Here is a 10105-nt window from a genome sequence, read left to right on the forward strand (position 1 = left end):
GTCTTAATCTCCATTTTACAGCTGAGGTCATTGAGGCACAGAGAAGGGAAGTACTTGTACTTCCCAAGCGCTTAGTACAGTGCTCTGCACACAGTAAGCGCTCAATAAATACATTGATGATGAAGTGACTTGCCCAAAGTCACACAGCTGACAAGTGAGGGGAGGCCCGGGCTTCGCACCTTTTCCTCACGCCTTTTCCTCAGAGGGAATGGGCCTTTAGGGGTCGCCAAGATGGCAGGTTTTTCTGTGGACTGAGGGGGGAAGCGCTGAGGCGGGATCTCCGAGGAAGGCCTAAGCCTGCTGTTGAGAAAGGGGAGTGGGACCGACATAATAATAATAATAATGATGGTATTTGTTAAGCACTAATAATAATAATAATTATGGTATTAAGCGCTTCCCGTGTGCCAGGCACTGTTCTAAGCGCAGGAGGAGATACAAGGTCATCAGGTTGTCCTTCATGGGGCACACAGTCTTAATCTCCATTTTACAGCTGAGGTCACTGAGGCACGGAGAAGGGAAGTGACTTGCCCAAAGTCACAGCTGACAAGTGAGGGGAGGCCCGGGCCTTGTGCCTTTTCCTCAGAGGAAATGGGCCTTGAGGGGCTGCCGTGATGGCGGGTTTTTCTGTGGTGAGGGGGGAAGCACTGAGGCGGGATCTCCGAGCAAGGCCTAAGCCTGCTGTTGAGAAAGGGGAGTGGGACCGACATAATAATAATAATAATGATGGTATTTGTTAAGCACTAATAATATTGATGGTATTAAGCGCTTCCCATGTGCCAGGCACTGTTCTAAGCGCAGGGAGAGATACAAGGTCATCAGGTTGTCCTTCATGGTGCACACAGTCTTAATCTCCATTTTACAGCTGAGGTCACTGAGGCACAGAGAAGGGAAGTGACTTGCCCAAAGTCACACAGCTGACAAGTGAGAGGAGGCCCGGGCCTCGCGCCTTTTCCTCAGAGAGAATGGGCCTTGAGGGGCCGCCAAGATGGCGGGCTTTTCTGTGGTGAGGGGGGAAAGCGCTGAGGCGGGATCTCCGAGGAAGGCCTACGCCTGCTGTTGAGAAAGGGGAGTGGGACTGACATAATAATAATAATAATAATAATAATAATGATGGTATTTGTTAAGCACTAATAATAATAATAATGATGGTATTAAGCACTTCCTATGTGCCAGACACTGTTCTAAGTGCAGGGGGAGATACAAGGTCATCAGGTTGTCCTTCGTGGGGCTCACAGTCTTAATCTCCATTTTACAGCTGAGGTCACTGAGGCACGGAGAAGGGAAGTGACTTGCCCAAAGTCACACACCTGAAAAGTGGCGAAGCTGGGATGATAATAATAATAATAATAATAATCATAATGGTATTAAGCGCTTACTATGTGCCAAGCACTGTTCTCTAAGCTTCTGTTACCTAAGCTTCGCTGACAAGTGGTGAAGCTGGGATAAGAATAATAATAATAATAATAATAATAATAATGTCATTTGTTAAGTGCTTACTATGTGCCAAGCACTGTTCTAAACACAGGGGGAGATACAAGGTCATGAGGTTGTCCTTCGTGGGGCTCACAGTCTTAATCTCCATTTTACAGCTGAGGTCACTGAGGCACAGAGAAGGGAAGTGACTTGCCCAAAGTCACACAGCTGACAAGTGGCGAAGCTGGGATGGTAATAATAATAATAATAATGATATTTGTTAAGTGCTTACTATGTGCCAAGCACTGTTCTCTAAGCTTCTGTTATCTAAGCTTCGCTGACAAGTGGCGAAGCTGGGATAATAATAATAATGGTATTTGTTAAGCGGTTACTATGTGCCAAGTACTGTTCTAAGCGCTGGGGTAGATACAAGGTAATCAGTTTGTCCCTCATGGGGCTCACATTCTTAATCCCCATTTTACAGCTGAGGTCACTGAGGCACAGAGAAGGGAAGTGACTTGCCCAAAGTCACACAGTTGACAAGTGGCAAAGCTGGGATAATAATAATAATAATGGTATTTGTTAAGCGCTTACTATGTGCCAAACACTGTTCTAAGCGCTGGAGTAGATACAAGGAAATCGGGTTGTCCCTCATGGGGCTCACATTCTTAATCCCCATTTCACAGATGAGGTCACTGAGGCACAGAAAAGTAAAGTGACTTACCCAAAGTCACACAGCTGATTATCATCATCATCATCATCAATCGTATTTATTGAGCGCTTACTGTGTGCAGAGCACTGTACTAAGCACTTGGGAAGTACAAGTTGGCAACATATAGAGACAGTGGTGGAGCGGGGATTAGAACCCACGACCTCTGACTCCCAAGCCTGGGCTCTTTCCATTCAATCGTATTTATTGAGCACTTACTGTGTGCATCTCTTACTGTGTACTGTTCTAAGCGCTGGGGTAGATACAAGGTAATCAGGTGGTTCCACATGGGGCTCACATTCTTAATCCCCATTTTACAGATGAAGGCCCAGAGAATAATAATAATGACATTTGTTAAGTGCTTACTATTTGTAAATATTTATTACTCTATTTTACTTGTACATATTTATTCTATTTATTTTATTCCGTTAATATGTTTTGTTTTGTTGTCTGTCTCTCCCTTCTAGACTGTGAGGCCGCTGTTGGGTAGGGACCGTCTCTATATATTGCCAACTTGTACTTCCCAAGCGCTTAGTACAGTGCTCTACACACAGTAAGCGCTCAATAAATACGATTGAATGAATGAATGCCAAGCACTGTTCTAAGAGCTAGGTTAGATACAAGGTAATCAGGTTGTCCCACTCCATTTTGCAGATGAGGGCCCAGGGAAGAAGAAGAATAATAATGGTATTTGTTAAGCGCTTACTATGTGCCAAGCACTGTTCTAAGAGCTGGGATAGATGCAAGGTAATCAGGTTGTCCCACGTGGGGCTCACAGTCTAAATCCCTGTTTTACCGATAAGGGCCCAGAGAAGTGAAGTGGCTTGCCCAAGGTCACACAGCAGACAGGTGGCAGAGCTAGGATTAGAACCCATGTCCTCTGTTTCCTAAGCCAGGGCTCTTGCCACTAAGCCATGCTGCTTCTCCAAAGCCTAGACTCTCCCTCACTACATCACTCCGGAGGAGGTCAGACACATTTTTAATAATAGGATGGATGTAGCCTTTCAGCTGGAAACATAGTAATTACTGCTGCCTACAGGGGCTAAAGGAATGACGATGTCATTGGCTGCAGCTCAATTAATCATACTTATTGAGCGCTTACTGTGTGGCCCGGGGCAAGTCACTTAACCTCTCTGTTTCTCAGTGACTTCATTCGTAAAATGGGGATTAAGACTCTGAGTCCCATGTGGGACAGGGGCTGCGTCCAGCCCAATTTGCTTGTATCCACCCCAGCCCTTAGTACAGTGCTTAACAAAGACCACAATGATTATTATTATCATTATTGTTACTGTGTGTTGAGCACTGTACTAAGCGCTTGGGGAGTACAACGTAACAGGGTTGGTAGGCATGTTTCCTGCCGACCACCTCTGTGCCTATCTTCAAAGCCTTTCAGAAATCACATCCCAGGAGCCCTTACCAGATTAATTTTCCTTCTCCTTGGGTCATATTCCCCTTCTGCTACCTCAGCAACCCTGTGCCAATTATGCATTTAAGCGTTCTTGGCACGCTGGTACACATCGGTTTAAATAACCAGCTATATGAGCATTTGCTCATCTTCATGTAAGTTTTTCCTTTCTCGTTTTCTAGCTATGAATTATATTGTGTCTATCTACCCCTCTAGGCTGCGAGCTCCTTGAAGAACGGGAACAGGTCTAATCACTCTATGGGTAATCTTCTAACCGCTAAAGTGCTCTGCACACAGCAGGCTTTCCCTAAATATTATTCCTGACTGGTCGGATGACATTTTGTTTTGTTTTTTGTTACAGAGACTTCTCAGCTCCACTCCTCAACTTCTGTTAATCAACAAAAGAAGTGGGTTTAAAGACCACAACCCCTTGCCAAAATCCTCTTGTTCAAAGGGTGGAAACAAAACAGCCTGCACTATAATCATTCCTTTCCTAGGTGAACTACCAATTTTACAGTGCCTTTCTCCTACCATAAGGTTCTCACTGTAAGATTTACAGTGATTCTCCTGAGCACCGAGCACTGAGAAATCAAATCTTCAAAGTGTTTATAAGGGTAATAAATTGACAAACAAGAATTAATTGGGAAATCATCATGTGCATTTTTTTTATGGCCATAAGGGCTTAATGCACATCAAGCCCCATTCTAAGTGCTGAGGTAGGAACAGGTTAATTGGGTCAGACATAGTCCAGCCCCCATGAGGCTCATAGTCTAAGCATTTACAACTATATTAAGAAGTTCACCTCATTGTCACTATAAAAATAATTTTCTTAATGCTGTAAGGGGTGTGTGGTCTCTCTCTATAGGTGCTCTTTATATCCAGTGACGGTACTATCGACAGGTGAAGTTCTATGAGAGGGCATATGTCTGGAAACACTGATGTGGGATAAATAGCCATACTTACAACATGCACTTACATGTCATTTGACAGACTTGGGGCTGTTATAATAATAATGATGGCATTTATGAAGCGCTTACTATGTGCAAAGCACTGCCACCATTTCAAGAGTCACTTTAGTTCAACTTAGTGCATCGTGCCAGTCTGTCTGTCCTAGTTAACGCCCATCTTTCATTCATTTGTTCAGACATATTTACTTACTGTGTGCAAAGCACTGAACTAAGCGCTAAGCTTTCAATTGCTAGGTCTCATTATCCGAGTCATCACTTTAGTGCCTTCTTAAAATGCTTCTGTATGTTTTTGGTCACCACTTTTCAGACACCATGCAGAAGCTTTAGGCTACCCTGCGGTCACCCGGTCTCCTCACCTGTCTTATCCAGCAAAGCCAAGGAGAGGTGAGTAATAAGTCAAAATAATTTTCTTAATACTATAGCTAGTACACTCCCACCTTGGATGTTATTACTCCTTTTAAATAATAATAATTGTGGTATTCGTTAAGCGCTTGCCATATGCCAGGCGCTGTACTAAGTGCTGGGGTGGAGACAGGTTGGACACAGTTCCTGTCCCACGTGGCACTCACAGTCTCAATCCACATTTTATAGGTGCGGTCACTAAGGCACAAGAAAGTCAAGTGACTTGGCCAATGTCATACAGCAGACAAGTGGTGAAGCTGGGATTAGAACCCATGACCTTCTGAGCCCCAGGCCCTTGCTCTATCCGTTACACCGTGCTGAAATGCAGAGGACATATCTCAATTGTTCTTTTTGCAATCCCGCAAGATGAAGGCTCAGCCAATCAATCAGTGGTATTGATTGAGCACAGACTGTGTGCAGAACACTGTACTCAGCACTTGGGAGAGGACAGTATGACAGAATTAGCAGACACGTTCCCTGCCCATAACGAGCTTACAGTCTCCTGTCATGGACAGAGATGTAGGTCAATCAATCAATCAATCGATCGTATTTATTGAGCGCTTACTGTGTGCAGAGCACTGTACTAAGTGCTTGGGAAGTACAAGGTGGCAACATATAGAGACAGTCCCTACCCAACAGTGGGCTCACAGTCTAAAAGGTCAGTCACAAATACTTTGGGGCCAAGAAGTGGCCCGAAGGAATTGATTATAATTCAGCATTTAGATCCGTGCTTGGCACATAGTAAGCGCTTAACAAATGCCATCATTATTATAATTAAAGTGGTTTATTCAGAACCATTCACGTGCTCGTCCCTTGTTCCGGCTGGGATAGAGGGTGCAACAATTGAGCAGACAGGCATGTATAAACCCATTCGCAGCCCAAATGACCCGATGCTACTGTAGACCAGCAAGCGGTTGCCAGGGTAGTCATCTGGGTGGCCATCTTTCTCAGGACTCTTGCTTTGGATGTGGATTGGGCCCATTCCTCTCCCTCTTCTCCTCTCCCTCGCCCCCATCTCTCTTCTTCGAACCAAATCACTGACTGGTGCAAACAAATATGCCCCGTTACTTAAGCAGGTTGCTCAGAATCGGAGATCAGATAATTTTCTTTCAGGTACATTTAAATGTGTATCTTAGGGAGAAACTGAATAACATGGATGGTTTATGTAAATAACAATACCTTACATTTCTATGGTGCTTTTATTTTTCCAAAGCACCTTCACATTATTTAATGTATGTGTCCTCACAATAGCCCTGTGAGTTTGGTGTCATGATCTTATTTTGCAGCTGAGGATGCTGATATACAGTGAGGTTAAATGACTCGCCCAAGGTCACAGAAATAGACCGATGGCGGAGCAGGGACTAAGGACTCAAGTCTTCTGACTCATGCCTCTTCTGCTGGACTAGAACATTCCATAGTATTAGAGGAGAAACTCTAAATCTGGCAATTGCCTTCTATAATCATGCTCGATACACTAAGTGAATACATGAACCACAATTTAAGAAATGTCTGCCGTAACTTCTACTAGAGAAAGTTGGAGCACCTCTACACTTCCTGAACCTTCAAGTTTTATCATCAGTGTATTTAAAAGTGAGGCTTCTGGCTGTTTACAAAAGCATAAATGTGCGACTAGGAGTATCTCCCATGTAGGTTGCATGTCAAATTCTAGTTACTGATTTATAGTTAGTCTGAAACTATCCCCAACTGAGCCCCACACTCATCTTGACTTGCCACCATTCATAGGGTCTGATGTTTTGATTTCCTCTATATTAACGTCCAGTTACTTTATTTCTATTTTGTCTGGTTTCTTGATTCCCTGCCTCTACACCCCCCCCCCACCCCATTTTCTGAACAGTAACTGCCCTGAAAGTCTGCCCTGTCACCTATTTAGGGATAGATAAAATCTACAAAGACCATGTATCTTTTGGGGAGATAATTCTTTCCAGTGTTAGAAATCCGCCCCCCACAATGGGATTTAATCTGGAAAATGGTTTGTAGGAATTACAAAAGAAACATGTTTAAAGAAAACCCACATTGACAGCCACACAGGGGCTCACGTCTCAGACCAAATAAAATCGCAAGAGGCCCTGGCTTTGACGGTGATACAATTCCTTGCGGATGTAATGCAACATTTGGAGGAATAAAATGGTGAAAGTGGCTAAATGCTACAGCAACTTTTGGCACAGCTGCCAGGAAGTCTTTTGGCCCAGGTGTAGGCTTTGCCTGGAGCACGCTGATTCAGGTTGATAATCAACTTTCAGACTGATGACAGGTCATGCTCTACCACATTTGCAAAATTGTTTTTAGAGTGCGGTCAGCAAAAAAAGCGTTTCGTGAATGAATGCCTCAGGCCCTCGGAGATAATTGCTTGATAATTAACTTTTTTAAAAGCGTGTAATAATACTAGGAAATTTGATGTTGCCTCAATAAGAGTTCTCAGTTGTCAGGCGGCTAGATAAGTCTTGAGCCTTGTGTAAATAGAGATCCATTTTCTAATGCAGTGGGAAGCTAGTGGTAGAAAGGCCCCTTATTAATAAAGCTTACAAATGAGTTATTATCTCATAGGACTGTGCTCATATGTTATCATAGTTCAACATTATAATCATTCATTCATTCAATCGTATTCAATGAGCGCTTACTGTGTGCAGAGCACTGGACTAAGCACTTGGGAAGTACAAGTTGGCAACATATAGAGACGGTTGCTACCCAACAACAGGCTCACAGTCTAGATTATACAATTTAAATGCAAGCATTTAATGTGTTTTAACCTGGAAATAAAATGTATTGTCAGGAAAACAACTGCTTTAAAACTGGAATTTGAAATCCTAATGATCATTTTCTGATAATTTGTTAATTACACTATAGTGTGCCAAGGATTGTACTAGACTCTTGGGAAAGCTCAGTGAAAATTAGCAGACATGGTTCCTGCTATTAGGAAGTCACAATCTAAAGTGGAAGGAAACACAAATATACAGGGACAAAGAATCCCACTCAAACACTACACTCCATGTTCAGAACATTCAGTAACGTCCCCTCAAATGTTTGAGTTACTCAATATCCCAAGAAGTTACAAAGCCTAATCTGTAAACTCCCTGTGGGCAGCGATCATGTCCACCAAGTCTATTGCATTATACCCTGCTAAGAGTTCAATTCGGTGCTCTGCCTACAGGAAGTCCTCAACAAATAACACTGATTAATTTCCACCTAGTGACTTGAATTCTTTTCCCTCCCATCTCCCTTCCCCACAAAAAAATAAAAGCTCAGAATCCTTTTCTAAGTCCCATATGGCACAGGAACTATGTTTAATCTGATTATCTTGTATCTGACGAGGTAACTGATGCCTAGAGAAGTGAAGTGACTTGCCCAAGGTCACACTCAGACAAGCGGCAGAGCTGGGATTATAACCCAGGTCCTTCTGATTCCCAGGCCAGTGCCCTATTCACTAGACTGCACTGACTCACTCGATAGATACCGTTACTATTAATAAGCATCATTTGGTGATTAATAATAATTGTGGTGTTTAAGAGCTTACTATGTACCAAGCACTGTACTGAATATTGGGGTAGATACAAGATAATCAGGGCCCATATTCTAAGTAGGTAGGAGAACAGGTATTGAATCCCCATCTTGCAGATGAGGGAACTGAGGTACAGAGGAGTCAAGTCAAGTCACACAGCAGGTAAGAGGCAGAGTCGGGATTAGAACTCAGGTCATCTGACTCAATCAATCAATTAATTGTATTTATTGAGCATTTACTGGGTGCAGAGCACTATACTAAGCCTTTGGGAGACAACAATATAACAGAGTTGGTAGACATATTCCCCACCCACAATGACCTTACAGTCTAGCAGGCTCATGCTCTTAATAATAATAATAATGATAATGTTAATAATAGTATTTGTTTAGTACTTACTCTGTGCCAGGCACTGTACAAAGCACTGGAGTGGATACAAGCACATAGGGATGGACACAGTTCCTGTCCCATCTGAGGCTCAAAGTCTCGATCCCCATTTTACAGAGAAGAGAAGTGACTTGCCCAAGATCACCCAGCAGACAAGCGGCAGAGCTGGGATTAGAACCCATGACCTTTGGAGTCCCAGGCCTATTCATTCAATCATATTTATTGAGCGCTTACTGTGTGCAGAACACTGTACTAAGGCCTCTGTGTAATCCACTATGCCGTGCTGCTTCTCGAAACTTTAAGGTCCCACTGAGATCCGAACTCGGATCGCTGGATTCTTCCCAGAGTAACAGAATTAACATCATTCATTGCATCTTGTGTGACCAAAGCACGTCAGGATGCTTTATTACAATCCATCAGTGTGGTTTAATTGGGAACTCTGTTCTGCTCAAGGAAGAATCAGTCCTGGCCCTCAGCAGCCTCAGAGTCCCACTTGGCTGGAGATGCAAGGACCCGGAGATTAATTAATGATGGCATTTGTTAAGCGCTTACTATGTGCGAAGCACTGTTCTAAGCGCTGGGGGGATACAAGGTGATCAGGTTGTCCCACGTGGGGCTCACAGTCTTAATCCCCAATTTACAGATGAGGTAACCGAGGCTCAGAGAAGGGAAGTGACTTACCCAAAGTCACACAGCTGACAAGTGGCGGAGCCGGGATTAGAACCCATGACTTCTGACTCCCAAGCCCGGGCTCCTTCCACTGAAGCCACTCTGCTTCTCTGTCTCTGTTTGTCTGAGATGTCTGGTTGCAGGGGGCAGGTGCAGTGACCTCAATCAATCAGTGGTATTTATTGAGCACTTACTGTGTACAGAGCACTGTACTAAGAACTTGGGCGAGTATTGTTCTGGGGGTGGAGTGGGGAAAGAGATTTAAAACTGGAATTGCTGCTCTTTAAACCTGACCTCTACCCACAGCTAAATGGGCTAAGTGTCTCGAGCCTGACACTTTGCTAAGAAAGCTAGAGAACTGGCCCTTTTAAAAGGAAAGAATTTCCATCAAGATAAAAGCGGATTCTTTCCACACACCAGAGCCAGTTTGCTAGCATCTCGGGTGCTGACTTCTCCTAGATACCAGCCATCCTCCTCTACCATCGGCACTCCCAATGCAAGATGTTTTCTACCAAGCAGGGACATACAATCTCATCCTTCTACAGGCCTCAATGTAAAGGGGTATCATATTGAACCAGTCTATAGGAGCTAGTAAATGATTAGAGGGGCAGTGGAGTGGGGGGTAAAAGAGCGGAAAA

This window comes from Tachyglossus aculeatus, chromosome 8 (assembly GCF_015852505.1).
Source record: "Tachyglossus aculeatus isolate mTacAcu1 chromosome 8, mTacAcu1.pri, whole genome shotgun sequence".
Classification (NCBI taxonomy): Eukaryota; Metazoa; Chordata; class Mammalia; order Monotremata; family Tachyglossidae; genus Tachyglossus; species Tachyglossus aculeatus.